The 12,600-nt window shown below is 39.8% G+C and overlaps 1 protein-coding gene across 6 annotated transcripts in view; it reads left to right on the top strand.

Annotated features, from left to right (window-relative positions):
- AFF3 (ALF transcription elongation factor 3) overlaps window positions 1-12,600 on the top strand; it is a 565,487-nt gene that overhangs the window by 447,672 nt on the left and 105,215 nt on the right. The gene's annotated exons all lie outside the window — the stretch shown is intronic.

Here is a 12,600-nt window from a genome sequence, read left to right as displayed (position 1 = left end):
TTATAAATACTCTTCTGATCAGTCAGTTAAAGTGGAAAAATATCCACATAGCATTCATCACTTTCAACTTCTGCATTGCAGGAAATGTTTGTATTTTAAAGCAAGTTTGAAAACACAAAAGATAGATTTTCCTCTACTTCAGTTTCCTTTTTCTTATTATCTGTGTGGTATTTTGTCAAGTATGGACAAATGTGGTAGGTATAAAGACAATCCAGAGAGGTTTTTCCAGAAGTTATTTTTACATGCAATAGGAGACAGTATGCGGTTGATCTTGGAATCGTGAATTTATACAAAGGTGTCATGGAGTGCTATACAGGCAACTCAGCTGTCTAGCCATGCAAACGCACATAATGTACAAAGTGTGCAGCGGTGAAATAAAAGTCAAAGGAACATTTCCAGGAAGATCATCTAAGCAGAATGTGGCTGTGAGGTCACAGAGGAGTTTGTTCACCTTGAAGAAGAAGGTGAGGCACCAAAGAAGGGCCTGGATGTGAAATAGAACTCGCATTGAAACTAGAGTAGCAGCCAAGTGAAGAAAGGTTAACTGAGCAAGGAAAGCTGCTCAGGCTTCAGGTTTTGTAGAGACTGATGACTTTGTTTCTAGGTGTGCACGCTAGGACAGTCAGATATCTGTAACACAGCAATCTTGGCAGAGCTGAGAATGACTTCACTCCTAATTTTGGCTCCTCATCTATGTGACTATCAGCTAATCATGTCTTCATGTATTTCCCAATGAGAGGTTCAGATACGTACATTGTGGATTAAGTCATATCAGGTGTGTAGGTTGTGCGTCCTTCATATTAGAAAAGGGATTCACAGAGTATTGCATTCAGCAAGCTTTCTTAATTTGGAAAGAAATTTCCAGAGTTATTTCCAGGTAATACTTCCACTGAAAACTCAATTTAAAAAAAATTTATTCTCAAGGATGTACTAGACACATTCTTTAAGGCAGTAAGAACTTTAAGTTGAATCATTTTGCTTTATTAGCTACTGCTTTTCTAATCTGTGACCATGGATAATATTGTATTGAGAATATACGGGTTAGATCCTTTATTCTTACATTTGGTCCCTCTGTGTGTACACCTTTCCATCATTTGCAATGAGAGCAGCTGACAGAATGAATGATTTTTATACAGTGGTATAATTAAGACTCCAGACAGTGGTTTGTATATAGTAGTTTAAGTGATTGCTCTAACACTAATTATATTAAGTTATCCTGCTTTGGCCTATAATTATAGCCTGGCCTAATCACAAAATCATAATTTCCATGCTTTTAAAAAAGACTAATGATATGGTATTTTTTCCCTCCAAGACCAAAATATGATTGTGCCCCTGAAGAGTCGAGCTTATGTGCACACACGGACACACACACACACACACATACACACACACACACATACACACACTGCATTTTTCTGGCATTGGGAGATAATTAAATGTTTCACATAAATGATTTTGCCAGACATCATCAGAGTTTGTCCCTTAACCCAAAATCTTTCAAAAATGTATTGTACATTTCCCTGCCTCAATAAACAGAGAATACTAAACTCCTTACCCTTCTCCTACATGACATCTGGATGTCCTTGTGAATACTGGTCACTTGCTGTGACAAAAAGATATCCACAAGAGCTTCAAGTTGCTGTGCCCGTTTGCCCTTCCTCAAGTCGCTTCAGACTCACATGCATTTGAACACTCTGTCTAATGCTGCCTTTATCCTCATTGTCTTTGCGCTCTCAAGGATGAAGAGACAGGCTAGTTTAGTGAGTACACACAGGCTCAGCAGCCAAGCTCCCTGGGTTCAAATCCCTGCTCTGCTGGTGACTCAGTAGCTTTGCAGCCCTGCCCCAGTCCCCAAGATGTTCTCTGCTCCAGGATCACCATTTGTAAAATGGGAATTAATGTTAGATCCCCAAAGCCTGCCACTTCCTTGGAACTTGGGCTCACCTTGTTACCTTCATGTCACTGGAACCAATAGGCTTTTGGTTTTTTGCTTTTTAGTCAACTTATAACTGAATATACCATAAACAGAGAAAAGTACACATAATCTACGAATACAGTGTGATGAATATTCGTAAACCACACACACACACACACCCATGTAATAATCAGCACCCAGATCAAGATATAGACACTGCTAGCCTCTCAGGTCTGCCACATCCCCATCCAGTCACCACCCTCCAGAAGAATAACCACTCTCCCGTTTTTCTAACACCAAAGAGTAATTTTGCTTGTTTTTGAACTTTCTATCAATGGAATCATACAGTGTGTGCTCTTGTTTCTGGCTTCTTTCACTCAGTGTTATGTTTGTGTTGGATGTAATTGAAGTATGTTCATTTTCATTGTTCAGTCATATTTCATTATGTGCATATACCTTAATTTACTTACCCATTCTACTCCCGATGGGCACAAAGGTATTTGGGGGCTATTAGAATAGTACTGTCATTGACATTCTTGTACAGGTCTTCTGGTGAGCATATGGGAACATTTCTATTAGGTGTATGACCAAGAGTAGAAATCAGGGCCGAGGGGTATATGCATGTTCGAGTAGCTCATCTCAGACCTTTATCCAAAGCAGTTTCACCAACTGACACTCCCATCAGGAGTGTAAGAGAATTGCAGTTGCTCACATCCTCACCACATTTGTCTTTTTAAGGTGGTGAGCAATATTGTTCTGAAGATTCCTTTTTTTTGTATTGTCTTTGTCTGGTTTTAAAAGAAGGGCATTACTGGCTTATAAAATGACTTGAGAAGTGTTCCCTGCACTTGTTTTTTCTTGAAGAGATTATATAAAGTTAATGTTAATTTTTCTTTAAACACCTGTCAGATTCCTCCAGTGAAACCACATGGGTCTGGAGATTTTTAACACAGATTCTATTTTCTGAATAGTTATTTCACATGGGGTAGGTTATGGCAGTATGTGCTCTTTAAGTAATTGGTTTATCATGTCATTTAAGTTGTCATATTTATATATAGAAAGTTCTATTCTTTTATTGTTCCTTTAATGTCTGGGTCTATGGTGATATCCCATTTCATCTTGGGACTGATCTTATTTTTGTCTTTGTCATCTTGCTAGAGGTTTTTCAATTTCATTGATCTTTTCAAAAAAAAAACAAGTTTTTTTCATTGATATTCTCTATCAACTTTTCTGTTTTTGACTTTATTGATTTCTTAACTTTATTATTTCCCTCCTTCTGTTGCTTTGGGTTCATTTTGCTCTTCTTTTTCTGGATTCTTCAGGGACTTTAGATTACTGATTTGAGGCTTGCACTCTTTTATAATATAAGCATCTACATTTTCCTTTCAGCACGCTGTAGTTGCATCCCACAAATTTTGACACATTGTATTTTCATTGTCCTTCAGTTCAGTGAGACTTCCCCTTTGATGCATGGATTATTTAGAAGTGGGTTGTTTCATTTCCAAATGTTTGGAGATTTCCTATAATCTTACTTGTATTGATTTCTAGTTTGGTTCCATTATGGTCAAAGAACACATTCTGTATGATTTCAATTCTTGGAAAGTTACTAAGTATTTTTTATGGCCCAAGATCTGGTCTATATTGGTATATATCGGTATATGTCTTATGGGCACTTGAAAGAACGTGGATTCTGCTGCAGTTGGGTGGAGTGTTCTATAAATGTCAATCAAATCCTGTTGGTTGATACTGTTGAGTTCTTCTAGATCCTTGCTGACTTTCTCTCTAGTTGCTTTATCAGTTGTTGGGAGAGGAATGTTGAAGTCTCCAGCTAAAATTGTGGATTTGTCTATTGCTCCTTTCCATTCTGTCAGTTTTTGCTTCATATATTTTACAGCTCTGTTATTTGGTGCATAACATTTAGGATTGCCCTGTCTTCTTTGTAGATTGACTTTTTTTTTTTATAGTTTACATACAGTGTTATATTAGTTTCAGGTGTACAATATAGTGATTCAACACTTCCACACATCACCCAGTGCTCATCATATAAGTGCACTCCTTAATCTCTGTTATCTATTTCACTGATGTTCCACTCTATCTCTGGTAATTTTCTTTGCTCTGAGGCCTACTTTATCTGATACTGATATAGCCACTGCTGCATTCTTTTGATTAATGTTTACATAATGTAACTTTTTCCATTCTTTTACTTTCAGCCCATCTATACTGTTGTATTTGAAGTGAGTTTCTTACAGATAATATATTGTTGTCACATTTTTTATCTATTTTGCCAATCTCTGTCTTTAATTGATGTATTTAGAACATTTGCATTTAATGTAATTACTGATATACTAGGGCTTAAGTCTGTCACTTTATTTTTGCTTTTCTGTCACTTTCCTTTTCTTTCTGTTTTCCTTTTTCTGTTTTCTTTTCCCTGACTTCGTATAGGTTTCTTGAACATTCTACAGAATTCTGTTTTTATTTATCTGTCATATTTTTAGTGTATCTCTTTGTATAGCTTTTTAAATGGCTGTTCTAGGAATTACATTATATATACATAACTTATTAACGGTTCATTAGTGATGGCATTTTACAGGTTTCCTCCCTGAGTATTCTCCATCACAGAACTGATAATATGTGGATAATGGAGGATTTTATTTTCTATCTTCCTGACTTTTTGAGTGAGCAACCTGAATCTTATTCTATATCTTATTCAACCTAGTGCATACCCTGGCTGACTGGCATCCAGTAGGAAAGCCTCATCTTCCCATAACCAGATGCACACAAGTATCTTTATCTTCACTCATCCCCTCCCTTATTCCTATTACTGAGAACGCTGCTTTCTTTTTATCAAGTCTGTCCCATTTCCTCTCAGTTACCTGGGACCTTATTCTTTTGACTCCTTTCTGCCCCACCTCCCCATCAGAACTATGCATTGGGTCACAAGTAACCTCCACAGAGCCAAACATACTGGGCTCTTTTCAGTCTCTTGGCTTACCAGAAGACTTACCGCATTAAACTATCAATCACCCCACTTTTCTTGAGGTGTCTAACACTAAACTCCTGGTTTGCTTCCTGCCCTTTTGACTGTTTCTTCTTAGGCTCCTTTCTGGCTGCTCCTCTTCCGCCCAATTTTAAATATTGGAGTCTTTCAGCATTTATTCATGATTTCTGTTCTCCACTTCCTTTCTCTCCCTCCCTCCCTCTCTCCCTGTCTGGGTGATCTCTTCCATTCCCATGACCTTCATTTTTTATATGCTTACAATTTCTAAAGTTATATCCTCAACTCAGAACTCTCTTCTGAACTGCAGACCTACTTGACTTTTCCACTTGGATGTGTCACAAGCATTTCAAATTCAGTTTGTGCCAAACTGGACTTCTGGTCTTTGCCACCCTTTACCCACCCACACACAAATATATTCTTCTTGTGATTGTTGCCCTGCCAGACACCCAGTTGTTCAAGCCTAGAAACACCAAGCTTATCCTGGACAACTCCCTGTTCCTCACTTAAATGTTAATTTTAATCTCTAAGGCCTGTAAATTCAACCTCCAAAATTAAATACTAGCCTTTGGAAAGAGATGTCTTTCCATCCTGCCAAGTCTAAACCAATCTAGTAGACACTAGCATATTTCTATTCTTCCTCTCTATAATGCAATCTCCCGACAGCGATCTTTTAAAAATATAAATCAGATCAACTGATCAACCGTTTCACTTGAGATAAAATCCAGAGCCCATAGCATGACTAACACTACCCTACACTAAGTCCAGCTTCACCCACTTCTTTCCCTTCACTTCACATTGAGCTCACTCATGGCACGTTAGCCACATGGGCCTTCTTACAGCTCCTTTAACAAGCCATGCTCAGCTGCCTCAGGGCCTCCAGAGGCCTCTCCTCCCTCATTTTTTCTTTCTTTTGGTTTGACCAACACCTACTCATCCGGGAAGTGCAACATAACTTTCACTTTCTCAGGGGAACTCCCCATTCTCTAAATTGGACCTCCCAGTTAGTCCTTTTCCCAATTGTCTTAACCTTTCTTCGTAAGTCTCATCATACTTTTAGTTATGTGTTATGTTTACTTCTTAAAATATCTGTCTCTACCAACGAGACTGGAAGCTTCCTGAGGGCAGAGACTGTCTGGCACAGCAGTGGTGCTAAATACTTGCTGAATGGATACATGAATCAACATACAATGTTGAGTTGAATTGAGAGTATTTCCTGCTTTTTGTTGTCCAGTATCAAAGATAACTTTTGCTCTGCCTTTATTCTTTTACTGAACACTATGGTTTTTCAAATTTGTCCTGTCCAAAGATCCAAGGTGTTGACAGAGAAGACAAAAACGTAAGACCCAAAATCTTAAGGTGGCTATAGATGAATGTACAAATAATCTACCTATTTAGGAGGAAAGGTCTATCCAGTCTCCAATGGAAATGTCTATAGCCACTTCTTAAATATGCTTACCGCCACGCCATGCTGAAGTTACAAATGTTCAGAATTTATCTCAAACAGAAGCCTCCGAAACCAAAAGAATGGGTTTCTCTGCAGCCTTCCCTTTCAAGGATAGCAGAATTTTGACTGTAAAGTCTAGAGCTGAGATTGTGACAGAGTTTACCTAGGAAGTTTGGGGTTATAATTAAAATGGAAGCATATTCCCATGTTCACTCTTATAATTTTCATACTTGATGAGGTTCAAACTGGGACTGGGACAAATAATATGAGAATCCATCTTCTTGTTTGTCTGGGTAAATGAAAGATACCAATAGTGTAGCAATTTATTTAGATCCCCTTTTCTGTAACTCTTGGCTTTAACACTCCAGAGGCCAATGTTTTCATGTAAGAATGCAAAGAAATTAGAAGATTTAAGACAAAACTATTCCCAAAGTCACTAAGTACTAAAGGAATTTTTTTAATGGACTTGGAGAGATTAATTATATTGCATGTCTTCCAATTTGGTAAAAAGAGGAGCTCTGCCTCTCAAGTCAGGGAAAGCTTGGGAAGTCAGACACAGCTAATATCTAGAAGAAATTATTATAGCCAAGGCTTAAGGAGAGGAACAGATGATCAAGACTTTCAGCAAGAAGCAGCCAAGAGAGTGTCAACTGCAGACAGTGTTTCAGAGATGACAAATATATAAGCTCAGGGAGAGTAAAGAAGCAGGGATCCAAACTGAATGGCTACATATGTGCCTGCAGCTTCCAGTAATTACATTATCTGCACATTATCAGGCAGTCTTTTCATTTTAATTATATAACTGCATTTTTCCTCTTTAAATGAGCATGGTTTATCTGCTCAAACTGACAATTTTAATTTTACAGGCACTGATGATTGGATATAATCTGTAGAGGGAAATTTTCCTACTGGCAGAATTTACATCTTACAATGAAGAAAAGTTACCTTTTAATCCCCAATCAATATTTGGAGAGCACACAATTAATTTAATAGATATCTAGGTAGCTAATGTAAATCTTCAAGTTAAAGAGCCAGTTCTTATTTTTAATGCATGGAGTACTAACCGTGTCTCTCAAAAAGAATCCCAGCCCTCTAGGAATGAATCTAAAGCCTCACTGCATCAAGATGTCAAGATCATAGGTGCAATTGCTCCGAGCACTGAATTGCAGTTCTCATTGCTTTTTGTCACCTTTGGTTTCTTACGGGGAGGCACAAAAACATCCCCACTCAGTTCTCTGCTTTTTACCATAGAGGCCACTGGATAACTCACATCAGTGTGGGCTGTAATATTGAAAGCAGATTGCCAAGTAAGAGGCGCTGTTCGTTTTTTCCCTTGTTCCTTTTTAATATGACAATTGCATAACAGAAAGCAGAGCTTTCGAAAAGAACCTCTGAAGCCACTGGCAGTGCAGGTCTATCAGTGACCAAATGAATTAGCTAAATGATATGCAGACGTGGAATAAAAACATAGGAGGTTTGTGCAGCCCAGCTTCACTTCCCTGGGTGCATTTTTCTTCTCAGGATCAGCTCAGTGGATGCCGGAGTTCTTGGCCTGTGAAAATTTATTACCCACAGAGTCAATCTGCATTCAGTCGGCCAAGTCTGAATAAATAGAGTCATTGTGCTTGTCTGGGATTTGTGGCTAGAGTTCATCCAGTCAGCTTGACATTCACATCCCAGGAGATTCATAAAAGCCAACACCCTGGTATGTGCTCTTGAATCCTGCCAAACTTGTGTAGAATTATATAAACAGGAGTTGAAGCAGTAATCAGGACCAGGTTTGAGGGGCAAGACTCCAAAATCAAGTTCCTCCTCTATTAGAAATGAACTGTATTGTAGATGTTATTTGTAGTCAAACAAGAGCTAAAAAATTTTTACATAAGAGTCCTTCTGAGAATCAACTTGAATGCCTACTAAGTGCCGGACATCAAGCAAGACACATTAGCAATATTCATTATGGTAATTTAGCCTCAAACATTTAAAGTGAATTTTAAATGCCAGGAAAAGCTCTGCCCTCAATGTACAAAAAGAAGCATATATTATATATATTAAACTTAATAGCAAAATAGAAAAAAGGAAGAGTAGTTTGTTTGTTTTTATGTTTAGTCTTGCATTAATGTTATCCCTAAGCTAAATATCCAATTTAATCATATTGATGAATTGGTTTCTTTTTAATATAGAAGCAGAGCAATAACTCAAATTGAAAATGACTGCCTGTCAGGTCTTTGTCATGTGTATGAAGTAAGCATCTATTTGAAACTTCTGTTGCAGTCAGTGGAGACTCAAATGTGTAGCAGGAGATTTTTATTTGGATAACAGTCCTAAAACTTAGTTAAGTAATCATACTATATCAGTGAAATTTCATTGTCACCAGAAGCAAATGCAAAAATCTCTTAATATGGCCAATTTTATTAAATTGTGCCACTCTTCATACACATTTGTGAAAAACATGAGCATAGGTAGATGATCAAAAATGTAATGGCCTTTGTTTCATGTTCATGAACAATAATTTTCAAAATTGAAATTATCAGCTGACTTAAATGTCACTGAGCACAGATGTACAAAGCCCCACAACCCTATTTCCTAAAATATTTTCTCAGACCTCTTCTGAGGACCCGATTGAGATTTATGTAGGTTTAGTTGTGCCCAACCTGCCTGGACCATAGGGTCTGACTGGTTTCGGTTGGAAGACTCTGAACAGAAATCCGGGAAATGAGAAAATTATATGAAAATTAAAAGATGATTCATTAAATTTGGGCAAGCATACAGTTAACATAAAAACAGAATCATTGCTTTGTTAAGTTCAAGAATTCATAGAGGAGCTATATATTTGAAACTAAGCCAAGTTTTTGTTAATGGTGGATGTCAGTACCCACAAAATATACTCTCCATTTGGAGAACAGAAGAAAGGCCATGCGTCAGGAATTGATAGGCATGCTCTTCTCAAATACAGCTGCCAGCAGAGCTCCTGGTTGGCAGGGGAAATGGAATTCTCCCTCCAGAGGACGTAGCTATTTAACTCAGAGGAATAGTCCTTTGTCCTGTGACTTTAATGGTTTTTATCTTCAGTAGTTTCTTCAGAAGTGTAACCATTCAAGAGTAGATGCTCCTTGGAGTATATGCTATCACTCAGATCCAGGCTTGAGTGGTTTCATTTAGTGAGGTATTTACCTACAGTCACTCAGGTGTTTGGTCCAGATATGCACTTGGAAAGTTTTATTTTTGTTTGTGTTTTCCCAAATCTCCAAGTAGGGCTGGTTATCTCCTAGCACAGCTTTTCTCAGGAGACTCTCTTAGCCTGTTGTTTCTACATGGAGCATAATCATTTGTGGTCATTCAATGCCCCTTGGCACTTGCCAGTTCCATCCTGACCAGATTTGCAGCCAACAGGTTGGGCTGAGTGAAAGAAGACCATCTTTAAGAAGCAGACCAGACAGTTCCCAAAACGTCAGGCCACCAGATCATCCTCTCCACACCAGAAAAGTACAAATGAGCCAGACTGTCTCTCTGGGGAGGTTGATTCAACAACATGTCTCCGGGTACCACTTATTTCAACCTGGGATTCATTCTTAAATGTCCAAAGCAGTTCAAGAAAGAGTATGTGATTACATCGCGTATGTGAAAACACTTTTCACATATAAACCCTGAGGCAGTGGTCTCTGAAGAGGTGAAAATGCTAATACATCACACAATCAGAATCGGTTTAACTTTCTTTTATGTTAAAAAATTGGTTTGCAAAGTACAATTAGAAGACTCTTTACCATTACAAACCTATTTTTACCTTCAAATATTGCAAATATAGTAAAAAAGGTGTCTAAGTGAAACATAAAATCAGACCTAAGGTGTTGGTTATTCAAATACAAGTTGCATTTACAACAAAACTATCAAAACATTTATGTGACTCTCATCTTTATACAATAACAAAGTCACGTTTATATGCCACACAACTTGGGCCCCAGTTGCATGCATGATAATCAAACACCTACCAAGGCCAGTGGAAAGTGAATGGGTCTCCACCAAAGCATTGTGTTGAGGTAGCATAAGGATAAAGGCATTTGGCAAACCCAACAAAGTAGGAAGTGACTGAACCCAGTATCCACCTGCTGTGCCAAAGATGAGAGTTTTTAACAGGCCATCACCATCTTGGCCATGCTCAAGGTCTGGCTTGCACTGAAATTGCCCTGTGAGATGAGTTCTAGGAGTGTGTGAATGACCAAAACCCTAACTAGCGGGCCACAAAGCCATGGTAGAACCTGCAGGGCTCTTAGATTGCATCCCCTCCATACTCCAAATTTAACCTTCCATTCCCAACAACCAGGAATCATTTAAATCCACATACTACCTGTAGAGTATCTCCAAGCTACTCAACCATCCTTAGATATGATGGTCATTCTTGCTTGTTTGCTTCCACTTTGAAATTGCAGATGCTAGACAAACATGCACACACACACACACACACACACACACACACACACACACACACAAACACACACGGAAGTCTATTGCCTTGCCGGTGTTCTGTCCCAGAATCCAAATGTTTCCACCACTCTCACCATTGTGAGAATTTACAGCCGAGCTTGGATCTTTCACCATCATCCATTGCCCCATTTGCCTGGTGAATCCTCAGTGATCTCTGCACCTTCCTAGCCCTGACCCAGGCAGGCACCTCCTTATTATATGCAATTCTGTCATGTGAACTCTGGAAGTAAAAACGACTTCTTCCCCAGGAGTTTCTGGCAAGCTCTGAGATAAACAATATGCTTCTACCTGTAAACCTCTTGAGGAAAAGACTTTAGTCCCAGAAACCTAAAACCCACCCATCTCCTTCGCAAACGCCTGTCTCAAAGATGACTCCTATGCTTCCTCTTCATTAATGTCCCCACAGGAACCTTGCCCCTGGGTGTGTTAGCGTCCACTCAGCATCCCCACCAGTCCCTGTCACACTGAGACTGGCAGAATTCCAAATTCCTCTGGTCCCCTTCCCTTCACCCTCTGCCACGGATAGTCCAAGGTGAGGCAGAGGCAGGGCTGGGGTGCCATTTCTTACCGGCTCTGTGACTGTGAGCAAGTCAGCCTTACAGAACCCCTGTTTCAATATCTTAAGGTAACTGGACAAAAATACTAAAGTAGATTAATAGAAAACATTTTATATTAACATAAGTATGTGTTACTGTAAAGCTGTTAGAATGCACATTTTAACATCCTCCCCCTCCTTTCTGCCTCTTCTCCTCTCCCTTCTCCCCAGGAATGTTCTTTATTTGTGTTGCTGGAACTTTTTTTAATGCCTCTGTAGTAATAAAAGGAGAGGAGTACAGGAAGAAGCCAGGAAAATTGATTTATATCAGAAAAGGCAAGAAGCTACTTCTAGAGGAATAGATCTGGAAGGTAGGAGGAGGAAGAGAGGAGAAGGTCTGGAGTTTTAGGGGAGAGTGAGGAGGAGGAGAGGGGGAAGAGAAAGGAGAAGAGAGACAGGGCCACTGCCTATACTGTCGGTTAGACCTTGTACAAAGGGTTGGTTCAACAAAGTAACTGGTGCTCACTTGCTGTCCTCAAGGAGCTGGTGTCTAACCTCCCTTAAGTCTGGCCCCTATGGGGTAAGTGTCCAGCTGGTCAGGTAGGTGCAGCTACTTGCCATGGGACGAGTTGTTCCTCTGACCTGGCTTGGGGCTGGATATCGCTCAGCTTACTTCTACAGCCACCCCCCAGCATCGTGCTGAATGCTAATAGCCTCATGCACAGCCATGGCTCTTCCTACCATTATCGCTGCACTTCACACTGACCTCTTAACCACTCCCACACCAGCCTCCCTGCCCCACAGACTCCCTCCGGGAAGCCACTGGGACCCTCTAACCCGTAAAGTTGCCCTCGTAGCAGTCAGTGTGACCCACTGTCTGGGGTTGTATCTTCCAGGCCCTCAGTGGAGCCCCACTGGGAGGAGTGGGAGGAGTCTGATGTCAGTCACCATGGACAGGGGATAGCCCCCATGGCATGTGTTCACATCGTCCCCACACCTTTCCCTTCTTTCTCCTAACTCCTAGTGGCTGCCCCTAAATTTTCATTTGTGAAGGCAAAAGTCTCCAGGACCTAGAGGCAGGAGCTTGTCATCCTGCACAGCGGCAATCACAAATTGCTCATAGTTTATGTCCAGGAAATGCTCAGTGAAAACAAGCATGTCTCTCTTAATCCCTCTCAGAAGATCTGAATGGCCAAATTAGGACTGTCACTGACAGTCTGGCCTCAAAC

This window comes from Eumetopias jubatus, unplaced genomic scaffold (genome assembly GCF_037043125.1).
Source record: "Eumetopias jubatus isolate StellerSeaLion01/CBP00866 unplaced genomic scaffold, mEumJub1_p1.0 scaffold_9, whole genome shotgun sequence".
Classification (NCBI taxonomy): Eukaryota; Metazoa; Chordata; class Mammalia; order Carnivora; family Otariidae; genus Eumetopias; species Eumetopias jubatus.
Note: the sequence above shows the minus strand (reverse complement) of the source record. Positions and strands in the feature narration are given on the sequence as shown.